Genomic DNA, 20,810 nt, shown 5'->3' with positions numbered 1-20,810 from the left:
ACGGCTAGCAAAATCACGTAGTTGGACTAGGGCACAATAGGTGGCCGGTGGTCTGCGAAGCCGCCAGTCTGCAGTGCCCTACGGTAATGCAATCATAACAGCCACTCACCTAAGTGTAGGCAGTAGCTTGATGTTATAACGTTCCGTTACGCGCAATCATGGGCCCCACTTATACTCGAACCGCGGACATAATCTGCAACAAGGAAATTCCATTATCAACAACAGCATTCACTCAAACTACACAACTCCTGACAAAGACATCGCGAGTCAATAAACTAAATTATCACTCTACATTTTGTAACGTATTAAGCTCACAAACTTTATTCTCTCTTTGAATAGCCGTTACCAGCATTATAAACCATCGATAAAAGATTCTCCCTTAGGGCCCTATAAAAGCAGACCTTCATAAACAAGCAATATCTCTTTTATAGATCCTCATAATTCGTTTTCTTTCTCATTTTCCCGAAAGTATGATGGGAAAACACGAATGATGATACAGAGAAAAAAATATGTTTTCGCTCAATTAATTTTAGTATGATCAAACATATTGAATAGGCTTTAGAAAGCGTTGCTTGCACAATAAAAAAATAGGAGCCAGCATCTACAAATGTCATAAAACAATAAAACAGAAATGATACTCGGCATTTAATACGAATGAATTGTTGTAGTATGGGTATCTAGTGTTCTAACTCAAGCCCGCATTGCTCGGAACTCAGCGATAAAAGTTAGGGAGCGATCTGAATTCCGAAATAAACGCGCAGAAAAGTCGGCTTGCAGATGGCACAGGTGTCCCAGGCAACTCGTGTAATCAAGCGGAAATATGTGCTTGGACGACCGGACGGGCAGCAGATCTGGAGCAACGCGACCGTCCGGCCGACCGCGCGACCGGGTCGCGTGCCGCGCACCTGAATGCCGCCATTCCGCGAACCGGCGGAATTTGAATACACTCCGCACTCCAACTCATGCTGTTTACACGCTGGATCTGTTTCACAAACGTTTTCCTTAAAACTCAACTCTCTTTCCTTTTATAAAAATGCATTCATCGTACAACGGATCAGACCAAACGAAACAAAAGCTCCAAAATGAATAAGCTTTTACAATCAATTTAACAGCAGTTACATCATAGCAGAATTAATGCGTGGTCAGACAATGAGTCGGAACCACCCAGCTTATCTGAGAGAAAGCGTCCGTCCAAAGTGCGACGCACGCGCCGCGGCCTGGACTAACAGTGAACATTCTTTTGTTTTCATTACGGATAAGCGCAGCTCGTTATAGCAAAGATCTTCGTAAACCTTTTGACATTTCGCTAAAAGGTTCATTTCGGCTGATTAATGTTGTAATTCTTTCGGATGGTACAAAAAAAGACACTCGAAGCATTTATACGGTGACGGCTCGTGAGCGGGAGAAAAATGGGGGAATTTATCTCAGCAGTGTATCGTTGCTGAGCGGCCGACGGGCATCTATTTTAATACAACCTCCGCAGTTAAACATCGCTAAAACTATGTATGAGCTCCGAAAAGTGGACGAACTAGTACCGGCATGGCATTTGGAAAAGTTCTAAACTAACACTACTGCACTGACTTTGTTTTGAAACTAGGTAAGGGGACGGAGACATTGTTACGCATACGTTATTGAATAGCGAAGTTTTTGAACTGAATTATTGGGGACAACCTTTGTGCGTGCTAACTTTATCACCTGATTAATTAGACGAAACAAAACGGATTGACAGGGTTCCGCGGGCGGGCAGAGGTCTAAATTTCCAGAGGTCGACCACCCTCATACATTACACGTTTAATTGCGTTAGGATAATGTGTGGCGCCCGTTACAACTGTTCGATCGATCGGACGTTAGATAAGAGCACGTTTAGGGGACCAGCTTTATACGTCTTTATTACCCAATAACAATGGTAAACGCACTGCAGGGGGGTGCGTTTGAATGATAGCCAAATTGAAAAATTGCTTCGGTTAAACGTATGGTAAAAGAAATTGTTTTCTCGCGTGAGTAGTTTCTGACTTATGTCCCTGTAATTTTCTCATCGACTTTGATTAAAATGAGCATGTCGTGTAACTTCCGTACATTGTTTAGTTTTGTGTATCTGAACGTCACTCCAGTTAACTAGAGTAACTCTTGAAACGCGAATGAAGTTGTCCCATGCGAAAGAATGCGCGAGTTTTAATATTAATGAAGTTTGCAGCAAAGCTAAACAGGAGCACCTGCCACAAAGGCGGCGTCAGGCGCGAGCTAACAATCCAGCTCATTAGCGCCGGGAATTTCCTTTGCATAACTAGAAAAAAATCGCAGATTAATTCCAGTTTTACTTGTATAATTTTTTAGCTGCACGTTAACGAGGTAACTCCCGGCTCGCCTAACAAAGTTACGGTGCAACGAGTTTGGCAGCAAGTGCTTAAAGAATCCAACGTCCCCAGGTTCCTTAATTTTCTCTTCAAACTCTTTAAATTTTCCATCTCCTTCAAGATTCTCTCCAAACGGTTTACTGAAACTGTCTTAAACGAATATTTCGCTAGCAGCAACTACAGACACTTTGTATCGTTTAACATTACTGGGTTTCTCAGCGTAAAAAGCATTGTGGTACCAAATGAAATCTTTTTTACCGTGTTGTATTTCACAGATTTATTCCTGAGCCGATATTAAGTGTTTTGTAATACGTGGGCCGGCGATAAGTTAGCGTGGGTAGTATATTTATTCACTTGTATATCGCTCGGCTAAAGCTTAGGCCCATGTCCGAGCAGTTTCTATGTAGAACAGGTAGTTTTTCAACGATTATATCGGTGCCCCACAGTTTATAGCTTTACTTATCTCCATTTACTCGTAAGGATCTCCAAAATGCCTGAATTTATAGATTTACCAATGGTTTGTATGTAAATGTGGCGCATAAATCCGAGCATGACCACCAAAGTTATTAAAATTTTATTCGAGCCGCCAAGACACGAAATAAATGGGCTCATTTCTTGAAGAAGTCAGTCTTTGTTTACTCGGAGGTTTGTGTGTGACTTCTGAGTGATTAAAATTTAGTAATTAATCTACGAGCGACGGGAGGTCTGTAGGTAATAAAAAATAATCCAGTCATCCGGGCCACTGTCCGGGCGATTAAAAAAAGTTAAAGTGACTCGCCTTAGGAGCCGTCAAAACATCAGAATTTCGTTCTGAGAACACATACCGTGTCCGTAGTTCCGAGAACTACTACGTCTGCCATCTTAATAACCACTCGCCAAGCCCTGCCGTATAATTACTGTGTTGTGTACACCTGCACTTATGAGGGCTAACCAAGGTTTCTGAAACCAGTATTAAAATAAACACACTGTTAAGCAGCAGGTGAGATACAGATGTAGTAATTTGATGCATATCATTAATAAAATTTGTGTTTTCAACCCGGATAGTTTACATCACCTGCGGTAACCAGTTAATTTAATTAAATCCAACTATTTATAGTAGAATTTATTAATTATAAAACATGGTTTTATTATCAGGACTGCGTCGAATACAAACTAAAAAATATAAAATCATATTTTTATTACTGTATGACCTCGAATTTAAAAGAGTGTATGTGATAAGAACCAAATCACAAATTCCTAATTTATTAGTTACTAACTAAATTGTAAAAATAAACGCAGTTCGTAAAAACAGGAACGCACAGAGTAGTGTATTATTACATTCATTACAGTAGCGAGGTAGATACGTTAATGACATATATATATATATGACTTTACATGGTGTAAATAGTCATGTTGGTTTGCACATTTCCACATTTCTATACACCATGCATGTAATATCTGAAATAGTATGATAAAAAGTAATCGCGAGGGTTAGCCAAGCTGCAAACGATTTCGAAAAGTGACAGTGAGAATTATGTATGGGATTGACATAAGGTGGACATGTCAATCCCATACATTTTATCACTGTCACTTGAGATAATGTGTAAATGTCAATCCCTTGTATTTTTATCACTGTCTCTTCACAGTGGGAAAAATGTATGGGATTAACATAAGGTGGACATGTCAATCCCATATATTTTTATCACTGTCACTTGACATAAGGTGTAAATGTCAATCCCTTGTATTTTTATCACTGTCACTTCACAGTGAGAAAAATGTATGGGATTGACATAAGTTGGACATGTCAATCCCATATAGAGGTATTTTTATCACTGTCACTCCAATACAGTCACTATCGCTTTTCGTAGTTGGCAACTTGGCTAAGACCCCTGGTATGCTCATAGCATAATTCTTTTTTTATCAACATTAGGCACTCGTAACTAAAACGTCCTATTGTTAAAAGTAATTCGCGTTTCACACATAACTAATTTAAACTAAAATACATTTGAAATGGGGGTAAAATATGACAAGTAGAGTAACATGACGTGAATTAGTATGCAATAACCTAAACTGACCAACCCTCGTAGGTGGCAACGTGTTATGCCACTACACGCGATAGGGGTCGAATGGGGTAATGACTGAGGAAAAATACATGTACCTACCTACAGTTATTTTTTCAACACACTTGCTTGTAAAATAACTCTTAATGCACTGCTTTTAGATACATAAAGCACCCTATAAAAACCCGTGCTGTAATGTAACATTACCGCACTAGTGTTTCTTTATTACAGTCTTCTAAATCCCACCATAGAGTTCTTACATCCAGAAATTAAGGAACGAAACCCCTCTAGCGTCGACTGTAATGTCCAACATAGCTCACTTGTAACATAATGTAATAATTATTATGTCAAACCAAAACCATTTATTTCTGACTGACGTCAAAGACTTCTTACGTTAATTATATTGAGCATTGATCTCCCCAATTATATTGAGTACCTTGGTGTATTCAAGAAAAGTAGGTATGAGACATCATAATATTACTAGTAGTAGCGTAGATTTTTTACGTTAAAGAACATCGTGTTTACTCTTTGTCAGAAATCATACAAATATTATTTTACTATTATGTTCCCTTTATGACTTTATAATTCTATTTACATTATAGTACCAAGGAAAACCTTTTTGTGTTACAACAATCGGTTGAATCGAGAAAAATAACAAACATTATGATGTTATTTGTTCAAAACCCCACTTTGTTAGCTTTATGAGAATTGTTTAGTCGAAATATAATGTCGGAAATAGCTGACTCGATATTGAAACGAGAATTACAAATAAATAATTAATAGCGAAACAAACAGCGTGTTGCTGACGCTACAGTTAGTATTTGGATTATTAATAATTATTACGCTCTCGTTGTGGGGTTGAAAAAATGCAAAATACTCATTTAATTCCGAGCTCTTTCAGAAGGGAATAACGACTAGTATTAAATATACAGTTTACATAACGTTACCTCAAACGATTTTCAACGCTATTCCGAAGTAAGAAGGTTAAAGGATTTGGTCGGAATAAGGTTTAATTAATTAGAGAACCACCTGCCAAACACCCCGCGTTGCGGCGACGCTAAAAACTACGGTCGTTAATTACGTGTCATGCCAATTATTACTAACGTTATTAACTGAGTGACATTGCTAGTAACGAAATAATTGTGACGTAATAAACATACTCTGTTTAAGTAGGTACCTAGGTTTTTTATTCAGGTTGAAATAAGTTTATTTTTGCTTTTGATTTCATACAAGACCATTAAACTAGCCCCAGGGGGACAGAGTCATCTTCTCTGTCCTTCATTGAAGCAATTCCTGTTCGGCGCGTCCTTGCGGCGGGGGTGGGCGCCTCTTACTTCAGTATGCCGGAGTGAGATGGTGGCTAAGTTCGGATAGGGACCCAGACCTACGGGGTATAACGTAGAACCTTTGCCCTGGGATACGGGTGAAGACCTCAACGATTGCAGAGACAGAGATAGAAGCCTTCAGTATGGTAATGCAGGACGATAGGGGCAAGTCATAGGAAGTGTAAACTGGAAACTAACAAAGGGTAGAAGTAACTGTCAGTACTATTCAGAGGCGGAGGACAGGATTCCTAATACGGCTTTGAAATAGACTGCTCTGGGCGCCATCCCACTCGCGTCAAACAGAGTACTGCAGGGCGGAAGGCAAGAGGGAAACCACTGCCTTATTTTTCCCTAAACAAGTAGCATGGAGAACGTTACACCGACAAGAGCGTGGCTATTAAATTAGTGAGTAAGAAAAGTTTATTTTGTAAGAAAAAAAAGATTAATAAACCAGCAAAATTGGTTTTGTAGGCAATTTGTTTTATTAAGACTTTTAGCTCTGCTTAACACTAAAGGGACAAATGTGTCTTCGCACGTAATGTAGTACAAACATCTATCGTAAGGTTCCTTCTGAGTTTGAACACCTAAAGTTGGTTGTGACTCTTACTCTAGAATATTTAGGTAGGGACTATCAGGTTTCAATGAAGTGCTGTAGTAGGTGCTGCGAATAGTGTCAATGTGTGTCAAATAAATACCCTTTGATGTAAATACCTAATGTAAAATCTTAGAAACGTATTTTCAAAAAGCTTCCATAAAAGCCTTGCTTACGTTTTACACTGTCGACGATACTTGTAAGACAAGTTTTACATTGGCTCAGAAGCGGAGGAAAAGAAAAAGTAAGGTAGGTATATATAATTATATCACCGTCCTGTCTAATGTAAAGTGAGCATGATCCTTGACCTGTAAGAATGCAAGTCGTCCGTTTCCTTCCACTTCGCCGTTACGAGCTTATTTCCTTGAAAAATTGCCGCCGCGTTGCCTCCTTGGATGGGCGAATTTGTAAGTAATATTTATGGGAGCACGAGGCAAAATAATGATATGTATATTATTTGGGTCTTAGAAGGCGCGCAAGGACCCCGCGGTGGGAGCCAGCCCCACATTTGTCAATGACTGCGCAGGTGGGCGGCAACTATGATGTTATTACTTTATTTTTTGGTTCATTTTCATAATATATCGCTACTTGTTAAACTCCCGGGACTTGGACCGATGTATTTTCTGTGTTCTGACTTTGGGTGGTCTCGGGTGCTAGATTGTTTCGAATGGAAAGGGTTACGTTATTAATGTTTCAGATTCTTTTGTATGTACTAGGCAACGCTTGATTATCTTTTTTAAATCCATTTATAAAATACCAGTCCAGGACATCTGTCACAAGACAAGAACCTGTATAAAATGCATTCGTACATCAAGTATAACCAGTGGAGCGACAATTTAATAAATGTCGGATAAATGAGCTTTAATTCCACCAGTCAGTGACCGGATCATAACCGAAAATCTTCAGTAAGTCAGTACGAGCTCACGAACCGCGACGTGAAAAACGACGTCCATTAAGGAAGTGAATACATTTAAAATAATCGGCTTAGTCGTCCGACGTTGACGTATATACGTACTTATCTCACTGAGATACCGGCACAGATATCCCTAACTAATCCCTTACACAAACATCTGAAAAAGACTCGGCACTCCTTGTACGGCTGATCCGAGTAATTGAATGGGCTGCGACCGACCTCTTTGACATGAACAAAAGTGCCCAATAATTTATTCCTATAATCTGACGCGCGCTCGCTCACTAGACTTTTATATCGTTTTTTGGAATCGAGACTGTATTTCCCTTTGTGGGATTCAGATATTAACAGTACAATACCGGCGACAGTCACAATATTACCCGCATACGAGTTCTTTATCCAATTCTTTACCGCTGTCACGTCGTCCGCACCAGTATTTATATCACGTTGGATTATCACATTACGGGCCGGAATCCAAAGTTATTCTAAACTTGAAAATATAGCCATAAAATCGTCTTGAACAAAAATAGGAAAGCAGAGTGACTAAATACAACGCATAACTCGGATCTTTAAAGTAATCAGGATGTCTCCATTAATTTTTAAGGACTTCCTTTGAGGAGAAGCGCCGTGTTTACTTTGAAAACAAGGTAACTTTTAATGGAGTTACAATTCTTTGACGTAAAAATGGTGATTCCTGAAAAGTTGGGATGTTACTGTGCCCCTAAATGAGGACAGTGCTGGAATATAAATAATTAGTCAGTACTCCATACTCACTCGCACTCTACCTACTGCCGCGTGTCACTGGAATGCAAATCCGTTAATTAACAGTATATGAATGTGTTGCGGTATGTTTGAATGTCGATTGAGCGCTTTCCGTACAAAATACGAGTAGCAGAATGACTCGTTGTAAATTCCTGCCACGCGCATCAAACACGACTTATCGATTTCAGAGCTAAAACTGTAAGCGTGTCTGCAATTAAAGGTAACATCCGGAGAATACGTAAGAACATCGTTAAGAATTTAACGCGTGGCGACGCTTTCATGCTTATTTATAGCGAGCTCTTATGAAAATAATGTAGAGGTGAGGCCCAGTGACACTTAACAAGTAGTGAAGTGGTTCCTACGTCACTGCGCTTCGGATATGAATTATTACGAGGGAACGAGTATCTAAATTTGAAGTAGTGTTTTGAAGCTGACGTCTCGCCGCTCACCGCACCCTGCCCACGTTGATGTGTACAAATAATTAAGAGGACAGTTCTCACAGGAATGAAGCTTGAGTGTCTGCTGTCGACAGCAGCAACGGTGGTCAGCCATTTCTAACTTTGTATCATTATTTGATACTCAAATAAGTATATTCTAAAAATCAACGTACACAGCCTATATACTGCTGTGCTCAGCAGTGTGAGTGTGTATGTTTTATTTCTGTTCTCGAAGACCTACCAACCTGGAGCCTTAGCCACGTTACATACAATTATGACAATTGATAGTGACACTTCTAAAAATTTATGGAAGTGACAGGTGTTAATTGTCATAAGCGTTTGCAACTTAGCTTACGCCAGAACACTATCTAACCCGCAACAAAAGTCACATAAATTTGAAACAGTCGTTATTACATATTCCCTATGGACGCATTTCATTCAGCTAATAGTTTTGTAAACGACCTATAAAATCTTAAAGATTAGTGGGTACTTGAAACAAAATATAGTACTTACCAAAACTGCTGATTAGGTTTAAAGTTTTCAACTATACGAGTGACAATACGTGTTTACTGATTTTATAGAGGCAAACGTCATCATAACAGAGTTGTCAACTGTTTAACTGAGGGACCACTTGACGGATCGGACGAACCATCAACGCTCTTTGATGGGTAGTTTTCGAGGCTAGTAGTCAATTAAACGGAGTGCGTCTGAAGGAGTCGTCGATAACCACAAATCGTTCAGCGGGCACTCGGCGCGATCCAAAAGTAACGCGTGGTGTGACAAGTTCATCCTCGCTGCTCCCGCGCATTAGCGTGACGCTTCCTCGGCGCCTGCGACGTTAAAAACCCTCTTCCCGTACCGACGACTCTGACGAATTAAGTTATTAACGCTCAGGACAGCTGTTGTACACAAATCAAAGCGTTACTCAAGCCACTCACGCTCGCTTCTCTTCACAACTTTACGATCGTTTTATGAGCACTTTCATATTCAACTTTCAGTCACAACGTTCTTAAGGGTGGCGCGATTGTTTCCAACAAATAAATTAATACCAGCGGCTCATAAAACTGTTTATTTTACGCTCCGTCCTGCTTCATCACGACTATTGTTCTTTGAAGTTCAGCGTCATAACGGTATTTCGTCACCTTTGATGTTCGCGATACTGACATCACACATGAAACACGAGTAATATTTATTGGTACTCTACTACGGCTTACCTACGTTTACGTTGAAATATTATCGCTATTTACTAAATATGTTTGAAGTGTCTTCGTGGCGAAATTGCTAAACTGGAACCAAGGTAAGGTAGGTACGGGGAGGCTCGTCAGCAATAATTCTAGTTAACGCGAGTATATTTCGGCAAGCAATATCATCGCCCCGTCTTGTCATCGTGGCGCGTTGGAAACATCGTAAAGCGGGCGGTTATAAATTATTTACAGTTTCCATGCGAATTCGGTGTATTTGTCACCCCGGGCCAAGGTGGGTATTAAGATATTGCTTGGTATTCCTCCGGGCCTCATTACAGGCCGGGGCGGGCACGTGACACCTCCCATATTTCATCCTCAGCAAGGGCTGCGACGAAAAAGCTGCACTCGACGTAACAGCTTCTTTTTAAGCGATACAAGGGAATTCTGGGAGTTTTCTCATTTTCATAAAACACCCATCACATTCCTCCTCGACGCGTACTTTTTTGTGAATATTTACCTAGTCTTAATTTCATTAGAAGGAAACGTTCCGTGGGAAGAGCGGAAGAGCGATTCGCTAAAAAGGCTGTTTTGATGGTAGTTACATTAAGGTAATTGGTGTACGGCTGCGAAACACTTTTATAGCCCATCGCAGCGGTCGTTTGGGGCTGCGCTAGCCCAATCATTGTCAGTCTTAGCCGCCGGCCGAATGTAATATGGGATACGATGCTAATGGAACGAATTTAAGTATCCAACGGATAAATTGGTCCTCAAGATTTATAGAACAACAACTGCCAAATGTATGTATTCAAATTAAAGACATAAGAATTTACGACCATTTGTCACGTACCAGTTAAGGCGAACGTGTAATTTGAATCCATAAACCGTGCAGCGGGAACTATTTCGATCAGAATATTCCTTCAACTATTCATTGGGGGATCATAAGATGAAAAATGTCGTCGTTCCATCTGTGTAATTGCGATTGCACCCGCACCCATCAGAAGCCCACGGATCAATTTACTCTCACAATGACCTTAATATGAAGTCATCACAGCCTACTGGTTGGAGAGTAATAATTTTCATGTATGAGTATTAAAGAAATTCTATGTCGATGTTATCTCGAGCGTGAGTCGCGTGCACGAGAGGAAACTGAGCGACGTTATTAAAAAAGCACATGTGGCCCGAGATGCGTATCGCAGCGTCTGTTAATTACTTTTGACACGCAGCATATGATTCAATTATCATATGATTTATACGGAATGAGGGTCGGAGGCGGGGGTATCCGTCTACCAGTTTATTTAAGCGTTAACTATCGCATTAATTTCAACAGCGGATCGCATTCCCGGCAGATGTTATGGGCGAATTCTCACAAGACGGTAGCTGTTTTTTGCTCAAAACTTCCCCTGTTAAACACGCTACCGATTTGTGTGGGCCAGGACCAGGACCTTCACAGCGGAATGCAAAATATTTCCAATATGTTCCCTTTTTAACAGCTACTAATATCCGGAATGGAAGCAGCACGTGTAACGTTAAATAACTAAAATATTTTTCACACAAAACGTTTAGAATGTTGTGTTTGGGATAGTTTAAAGGCTACACCAACAAACTGCTCTCAAAATTATTACAAAGCTATAAATTCTGTGATTATCGTGTCGCTCATCTTAGACGTCGGTGTTATTCACATAAAAAGCAGCTTTAATTGCTTAACTCATCCGTCCCGTGAACGCATAATTCACCTTTAAAACCGCTTTCACACCCAGCAGAGATCGCTCCGGCTTCGTTAGCCGCAAGCGCAGGAACCAGTTGGTAATAAATACTAATTACTGGTAAAATAACGCGATAACATCGCGACTGAAATGTGAATCGACATTCCGAGCATTATAAAGTTACAATGAGTCGTTGGTAACGAAAAAAAATCGTCATTACCATACATAGTAAATCTTGTGTGACGCGTAATGGCTTTAAGGGTTTATTTATCGTCGACGGTCGTTCCGAGTGAACCGTTTAATAAATATTATCACACTTTAAGTCGTCAACAAACGTGAGAAGATAGCTGTTGACCCGGTTCGTGATATTTGACTCATTTCGGGGATTAAAACTGATGCCTGCCGAACGGCAATGTCTTCCGTTTGTTTGGCCGCGCCTTTATAATAAATAACGTAGTTAGTTTAAGGATCCCAGCCATCTTTTGGGGAGTATATTTAATTAGACTCCTTCAAAATGGCGCTGTTTTTCAAGAGCTCTTCAATAACAAAGAAGGACTTATTGGCAGTTCGTACAAGGATATCCCGTTGATCCTCAAATAACCTTTGAATGACATAATATCTCTCTTTCTATGGGTTTTTAGGAGGCGGGCAATGTTTTCTGAATACGCATCCGGTTCATTTAGAAAGAGTGTGCCTCCGATTCAAACGGCAAAAAACGTAAAAGTGGATGGAATAGGCTACACACCTGGATTTTCAAAGGAATAAATCCTTTCATTTCTACACTTTTTTATCTTAAGATAAGTGCAATTGCCATTTTATATAAATACCAGAATAGTCTTTAAACAAACTTGTAAACAATTAATTTTTAAATTGACAATTTGTAAGACTTTTATCGACTCAAAAATATTTTAGTAGAACGTTAACGACAGTCGCTTTTTATTACCTCAACTTGTAGATATAAGAAATGGTGTTGATAATATATTATATATTTCACTAATTTCCTGTTTTTGTTCGTCTCGGTTGAGATTTTTAACGTGTATTTGTATCGCGCATTTAAGTGATAGACAAAGAAATATAGAAAGAGAAGAACAATGAATTAACGAAATCATTAGTAGGGCAACGCCTTGGCGGGGTTCCCACATTTGGCACCACATGTTTCGCAGCGAACACGGCTCTACTTTCAATAAATCCGGATTAGTTTGTCATTTCGATACTTTTCAATGTACTTAGCTAAGAGCATTAGGTTTCGAAACAGACTTCTATTTCAAACGAAATAAGTTCGAATTTGTTTCGAAATGTGATTCCGTCCGTCAGAATTGTGTTGTGAGGAAGTGCGTGTTATTGCAGCTTATGTTTCGTAGTCGCCTGCTGAGATATTCGAAGCACCCGTCCGTTTTTTGTGACAGACCAACAGAGTGCCATAAATAATAGGTAGGGGTTCCCGTACCAAACGCGCTTTGTAATAAATTCGATGCTCTTTTGGGTAGCAAAGGAACGTCCATACGATTGAATTATGGTGATGCGTTAAGCCAGCGAACGCCGCTGGAATCCGGCGTTTTTATTTTCTTTTCATTTCGCGTTAAGCCTGCCTTGCATTTTGTATCATTACGTTCACGTGTTCCCCGAAGTCACGTCCTTTACTATTTGGACAAAGTCAGTACAATAAGATTATTTTGCTGCACACATCCTGTTCGAGAAGCGTATCCAGTTACATAGTCCTCCCGCCCATTCGAAAAAGACAACACACAGATGGTACATCCGTATTGGCTTTCTCTTAAAACAGAAGACTTTTAAATCACAAGGGACGGTCAATATTTCCTTAGTAAAACAAAGACACGTCTCCGAAGTCCGCTTTAAACTAAGATAGATTAGTAGTGGCCGCGCGCGACACGACCCGACCGCCATGTACCGCGCTGGCCACTATTCTATGCACTGCCTTTCATTCCATGGAATACGGACACCGCCCGTAGCATACTGTAAGCATTATCTAGCTCAGTTTCTACACAACATTGTTCAGATTTTGATGTAGAGAATTCTCTCAATCCTAATATGTATAGCCTCCAACTCCGACCGAGAGCTTCACCTCGTATACATTCTAGTTCATGTTTTTGTTTGCCGTTTAGATGTAAAAGCAGATTAGCAAAACAATAGCTCGCCTTCTCGTTTATTTGCGGAGTACTTAGATAGTGATAAACGTAGTTGGAATAAATCTAGGTAGAAATACAAGGGACGACTATCTGGTGCAGCTGTTGCAATGTAAGTGCTGGGTGTGCCACTGAGAGCTTGTCTGCATACGGCTGTTGTGAAAGTGTAGATACGTGTATCAGTTATTTAAGCATATCTATTTTAATACCTGTCACCGGCTAAACGATATTTGTCGCTGAGAGAGTGCGTGAGGGCGGGTGTAGTGTTACCGCATCGCTCGGGCCACCGCCCGGCGCGCGGTGCGGCCTTAGTGCGCGGGCGACCGCGGGCTGTAGCGAGTGCTGCTCAAATTACCCCCGGATAAGTCAATCATTGAAAACGTCCAGCGTTTGCCCAAAATAAAACGCTGTTTGAATGTTGCGTGCGGCGCTCTCGGCATAATGCGTAGCGACAGCCGACGTGTTTTGTGCGAGAAAACAAAATTGATGGCTCAGGGACCGCTCCAGACTTAAATAGCACAGTATTTGTGTTGGAGCTAAACGCTTTTGTCTATTTTATAACTGGCGTCACGTCTCCGCTCCATGTTTTCCTTTTATTTTCGTGTAACATATTATTTTTCCGACATGTAGTATTCCTGTCACACCGAAATTGTACTGTCAAAAATATTTACAGTTAAACGCCTACAGAGTGTCCTTTATTAAAAGAAGTGGTGGCGCATTTAACTGTTAAATTGTGGAGAGGTGGAAGTAATTGGACAAGTGTTAGGGCAGTCGAATCGAAGCCCGGCGAAGTCCAATTTCCGGCTCCAGCCGCAGTCTTCGATGAGCAAATAGCTCTTTGCAAATCAAACAAGGGACCGTCTGGCGAATCCACATATCAACTTTGCATTGTTTCTCTCCCATCATTCGGGGCTAACCAGAGGCGTTTTCGATTATCCGCCCTCCGGAGAACAAAGCTTGTGACCGCAGAACCAAGTCAATTACATAGTTCAACAACTCAGCCCTTATAACTTTCATGGGCTACCACCGGAATACAGAAAAGGGTATCTGTTTTCAATACTCGGGGTGCGCGATACGATTGACCCTTTCGAGTGTCCGCATTGACTTTTAAATTAGTAATCCCGTGGGAGTAAACAGAGGCTGGCCTCGGGGTTTGTTTGCTCGGTCGAGTGCGCTCGCCGGGGCTCATTAGGAGCCGCCGCCGCCAGGCCTGCTTGCTCAGCACTCCGCGCCAGCCCGCCAGCTGACCAGCCGCGCATCAACTCCTCACAAACCCCCACCGCATACCCACCAACCATCATTACCATTTTTTCATTTCCACAACTCGACTTGAATTTTGATCGAAACAAAATTTCAAGTTTACGATCTGCATTGAAATGTCCTAATTACCATAAAGTTTAACACAACACTGCATTATGCATACACATATGCTTAAATTGATACATATTTTATTATACAAAACATACACGAGCATACGTTACGGTTAATGAATTAACATTCTTTCACATCGTTTAACTTGAACTCGGTGTACATAAGTCGTTTTCCGGAAACAATTTAACTTAGCTACCGCTATTTTAGATGCAAAGCGAATAGAGAATAGTGGAATAGTGGAGACTTATTAATGTTTATCTAAACATCAGAATAAGAATGCGGCGGCCGGCGCGAGCTCGAGGGGACCAGGAACGCAGCCAAGCGCGCCTTTTCTATTTGACAACCTATGAACTAGCTTAATGGAGAGCCTATTCTACTTCAATTAATATATCGGTCTACTATAAAATAAGACACCACATCGATATCAACAGACATCACACACACACACACACAACACAACACAACATCACATCATCAGTGACATCGTATCAACAGTGGCTGCAAGTTGTCTTTGATTACTTGTGGCTCTGCCCACCCCATTAGGGATTACGGGCGTGAGTTTATGTATGTATGTATAAAATAATAAATATGACTAACGACTTTAAGTTGTTAATTTCGCTAAATAGATAACTTGTAATAATTGTTAACCATGATTAACATTTTACACCTACTTATATCTGAAACATGACAAAATTGTCACCTATACGTATATCTGTAAAATCACAAGTAATTTATTTATCATCGTACGTTTTACCATTACGTCAGAAATTGTAAAATATAAATTCAACAGCAACAGAGTGTAATGCTGCCTCCTCAGTCAATACGAGTTATCTTTCCCCCGTGCCCTGATGGCTCTATACCCGACTTTTTCTACGTCAGATACAAACAGTCTACCCTTTCAGCCCGAATGAATTACTTAATTTTTCTACGTTGTGCGCAGACCCTCCATGTCGAAATAAATTAACGATATCCATTGTGCTACCAAAGGAAGCATTGAATTCGAGGGGTTTTGCATTCACAAGCAAATAGCCGAGATCCGACAAATATTTGACACTGGTCTAAGGTCTGTTGATCAAGTGAGCCACAAAGGAGGAAATTAAATTATATGTGACGTGATTATAATGGGAGGAAATTAATTTGCCAAAATTTCCCCGAGGCGCAAAATGGCATCAACGCGAATTCGTTAGAAGCTCTCGTTTTAATTAACCCAGCCGTTTTAAATATGATCCTTGATGCGAATTAACTTGTTTATTGGCACAATAATATATCATTGGTGAAACCATAAAGCGTAATGAATGTGTACGCAGCCTGCAATAAGAGTGTGCGTATGAAATGCATATTCTCTCGGTTCACTGCTTATTAATGTTCAGATATCATTAATAACGGTACGGAATAAAAATAACGATTAAGAGTGTTAAACTACCGTGACTGATTGAAATTCGCTTCGGCAGTTTTGGGCGGCTATTGTTCGCCGAATAATAGAAGTGTTTACGTTTGGGTGCAGTTTGGTGAAAAAAGCTAATAACGCCCGGCTACCTGGAACGAGCCATCCATCATACGTCATAACGAGAAATTATTGTCCGTTTTATATTACATTTCTAGGAATAACCATTTTAGTATAAAAGGAGGCTTACGTCTTTATTTGCAAACATTGTATGTAGGACGGCGATATTAATGGTAGTCGTAAATTAATGAAATGACAATCTGGCTTTACAACAGTCAATTGTCACGTTTGCCTTTTACCTGGCGACAAGAAAAGATATAAAAAAGGAATGTCTCTTTTGAATGCGTCGCTCAAATTAAATCTTCACACTTATGCATATGCGTGTGCGTTAAGAGTTTCAGAAGTGAAAGAGAACAAAGCGATGAGTGCACATAAAACTTTTGCTGACAAAACACGTAATTGTTTGAACTCATGAATCCTAAAACTTATGCGCGACACGGCGTCGTATTGTGAGGTCTCGGACAAATATATACCTAGTATTATAATATAACATAATTATATGTGTAGATATTTATGATTGGTTTAAGCGTGTGATGACTTCTAATAGCTGATTGAAGTATCTACATGGAAAATATGTATTTGAAAACACATAAAAGTGAAACAAAATATCACATATTTCGTAAATTTACCTTACTACCCATTCCAGAACATAGTTTAACTGAACATGATATGGGCTAACGAGTGGGCAAAGAAAAAAGGCCACCATCATATTCAATGTTACAAAAATGTACCTCCATATAGACGAACCCCGGTCTAAGTCTGTTTTAAGCACCTTCAAAGTCGAGTTTGTCAATTTCGGTCCAACACTGCAATATTTTATTACTCATAAATCTAAAAGATTATTCTGTGCAACAATGTAACATATACGAGATCGACCATACCGTTACACAGTAACTTATACGTCGTACTATAATGTTCGTGGTACAACACTAGTGATGTTAAATTATTTTGACACGAATCTGTCGGTACTCGTATGCAGATTAGAGAAGGGATACTTGTACGGGCCGCGGCGAGATCCGAATCATCGTACCGTGGCTTTGGTCTGGAAAATTATCATTGTTTAGCTTGTATGGGGGATAGCTGGGAGACGGTGTAAGGGAAGAGCGCATGAGGGTCAGACAAACAAATACATTTAATAGTCCATTTTAGGATTCCCCAAAAACTCTACCAAAAATATGTATTATTGGTATGACTAGAATTGGAGGTCTTAATCCTTGGTCTGTCGAAATAACTAGACACAATAGATTGTAGTTACATTGGTTTTCATGTAGATCTGCATTCCGATTTTCGAAGTCATTTTGCCGTTTAGAACTCTTTTTAAACTACTTTACAAAAAAAAATAAGTAACAACACAATATTAGGTCTATTTAAGTTTAATAAAAGTTCGAATTGCTAAAACTGTCCGTCACAAAAACTGTAAGTTTTAAAAATTGGCAAAAATTTAATCGCGTGAAAGAAAAGACTACTTTTTATAAAGTTGTCCAAACTTTTATAAGAAAGCAATTTTTCTTGTATAGAATAAGGCAGTGCATAACAGAATAAACAAGATAAACGAGTCTAGCGTACTGGCAAGGTGCCAGATGTACGATCCCAAAGTTATATGCTCAGAACATGCAATAACTCTTATCTAATTTAAATATTGCTAACCGTTAGTGACTCGCACCACAATACCCTACACAATATGTGCACAACACACACTATATCTAAACATAAGTCTCAAATAAATGTGCATATCATTACACTAACAAGAGATGGCGCGGGCAAGAGACTGTGTGGTCCCACATCGAAACCCTTTTTCTTTTTTACAAACCAAAAAGTTTTTATTCCTATCAATTAATGGGCTACAAGCTAAGACTCATGTAAGCCATTTAAGTCATTAGGATCATTAGAGAAGGCTTGAGTTTTGGAATGGAACCTTTAATTAATTAACGGCTATTAACTAAAATGATAGTTATTATTTGAATGGTGGCCGCAGGGAAACTCCGTGACTGTACCGATTCGACGAAATCGATGTTTGATGCTATCCCATCAAGAGTGAAGATGCAATGATATTAGCAGTTAACTTCTTCGCCAATTAAGGCTTAAGCTGACGAATCCCAATAAGAAATGTCTTGCTTAAAGTGATTCACATTTCTAATGCCTATAAGAAATTCCAAAAACATACAAAAAGATGATTAAAATCTATTACAGCTCAATGTTGAAAGAGGGTTACATACAGAGGGTTATTTAGTTTTGTTTTTCTGCTATTCTTGTTAACAATAATGCTCTAAGCTTCGTGATGGAATGACGAAGCAGAAACAACGGCGTTGTAGCATGATTAGAATGCCTATTGTTTATTCATTTCATATTTCTTACACACCTGGCCTGATGCCACGATTGTAAATGTTATTAAAATTGCTTAGTCAATGTGCATTGAAGAACCATGTCCAGGACAATGATCCTTCACGCGTCAACGTAAAACTAAACGTCTATTTACTGAAGAAATACCAACTATTCGATATGCTGTCCGCATAGACACGTCCATTGTTCAACTACTGGTATTATCATCGTAACGAATTCCTATGTTACCTAAGATAATAAAATCCTACTCTTTCTCTAAACTTTCTCAAATAACGGAACGAAAAATAACAATAATGATCTAATTCGAGTGAGAGTTCTTCAAATTAAAAGTGTACTAACGAATAAAGATTACAAAGAAAAGTATTCGATATAACGTTAGCATGTAACAGTATCTAATAAAAAGCTTGCAACAAAATGCACGGGTTGCAAGTACTCCCAAGTGAGAGGTCTCCAATAAAAAATCGTGCAACATTACAAGCAGCAAAGTATGCTAATGCGACTATAATGGCCCAGAAAACAATACACTAGTAGGTAATAGAATTCTTAACTAATATCGAGCTCTCCATCAATCATCCGAGATATCGGATATGATCTTATCTGAAATGAAACTCATCATTTATAGATCTGTCCGTCGGCACTGGCCGAATGTTATTAATAGATTTCTATCTGGTCATCAACTGAATCTGGTAACGGTAATCCCGGTCATTTTGTCGGTCCAAATGCTTCGGTGCTATCGGTAACAAATTATATCTCTCGTCATTTAACTACGTACTTCATACACGTGTGTTGTGCCGGTGAATACAACAGCCGGGGCCGGATTATTTTCTTCATGTTGGAACGGTACAAAGTTTGAAAAGCCGGTAAATAAACAACTCTCAAATTCTAGGTAACCCGCTACCGTGCTTCCATTAAATCTTTAAAGACTTTGAGACTGAGTCGAACTCAACTAAGTGTATTCGCCTTAATTTCGTCTTCATCATTAATGTGCGCTGAATAGAAATTTTTCCTCGTAATTAATTACTTTCCAATAACGAACCTCTTCATTTAAGGTCCTTCGATGACTCGCTGATTACGAAAGAGCTTTTTAATATAATGATCACAAAAGAACGGAAAGCTAAATGTAAGTGCGTTTGGGCGATAACTGTGGAAGCGTATAATAGGACGAAGTAAAAGTAATTCGAGCTTTGGTCCTAAGTGGCTGCGTTGTGGCCACTAAAACGTTACGACACCGCATTAACGGCTAATAATTCGTCTAGTGACGATTTCGAAATGTCACTGTCCGGACATTCCGTGAGATGCAAGATTAGTGTAACTGACAGCGACGATAACTTTAAATCTTTTTTCTTGTATTACGATAATCGCGGCGGTGAGTAGAGTGCCGTAGATGGAACCGCGTGATAAAAAACCTTGTCGATATCATTATACGTGTACCAACACGGACTTACTTAACAAGATGGTAGGCTACGTATGTAGATAATGTTCTAATTTTACTCCGGGTATAATTTGTATAATATATGTAACGCAAGAACTCGCTACTAAGTAGAAACGTATTTCTATCAGTCTTACTTTGTAAGGCAAAAAGGAGGCGCACAGAATTAAATGTCAAGTCATTATTTTCCATTGTATTATCCGAAACCCAAACTTTTAGCGGCTTTTGTTGGTATAACAATAATAAATAGACCCACTAGAAATTTAGTTCGGCCCAGAATGAAACGGCCGCGCTGTAATTTGAAAATTTTGCTAATGAGCGAGCTTTTGTTTTCTTTGTCTCATATGAACTGGAGTGTACTTAATTTGTGTGTTACCTAGCATGCTAGTAAACTCATTTATTTATGTTTTACAATCATTATCATCTCCTCAGCGCTATCCCGTTTTCACAGTGTCCGCTTACCTAACCTGATGATTCCACAGGTCCGGTATTTGCAGAAGCGACTGCCTGTCTGACCTTCCAACCCGCAAAGGGAAAATTCAATCAGGCCACATACTTACCTCTGAAACGCGTTTCCCGAGAATGTGGGTTTTCTCACGATATTTTCCTTCACCGTTGAGCACGTGAAAATCATTTATGATTCAAACATGAATTCGAAAATAAATTAAAAACAAACATTGGTTTAGGCCTGTGCTGGGGTTCGAACATGCGACCTC

General features: G+C 39.6%; 2 protein-coding genes across 2 annotated transcripts in view; one reads left to right on the top strand and one right to left on the bottom strand.

Moving 5' to 3' along the window:
* The window catches only part of LOC126377409 (uncharacterized), a 347,616-nt gene that overhangs the window by 244,722 nt on the left and 82,084 nt on the right, over positions 1 to 20,810 (top strand). The window lies entirely within an intron of this gene.
* LOC126377049 (leucine-rich repeat-containing protein 4C-like) overlaps positions 1 to 20,810 on the bottom strand; it is a 59,455-nt gene that overhangs the window by 20,189 nt on the left and 18,456 nt on the right. The window contains exon 2 of the mRNA XM_050024676.1: positions 110 to 193. The gene's annotated coding sequence lies outside the window, so the exon portion shown is untranslated. The remainder of the gene's footprint in view (positions 1 to 109; positions 194 to 20,810) is intronic.

This window comes from Pectinophora gossypiella, chromosome 2 (assembly GCF_024362695.1).
Source record: "Pectinophora gossypiella chromosome 2, ilPecGoss1.1, whole genome shotgun sequence".
NCBI lineage: Eukaryota > Metazoa > Arthropoda > Insecta > Lepidoptera > Gelechiidae > Pectinophora > Pectinophora gossypiella.
The sequence above is the reverse complement of the archived record's forward strand: the minus strand, read 5'-3'. Positions and strand labels throughout refer to the sequence as shown.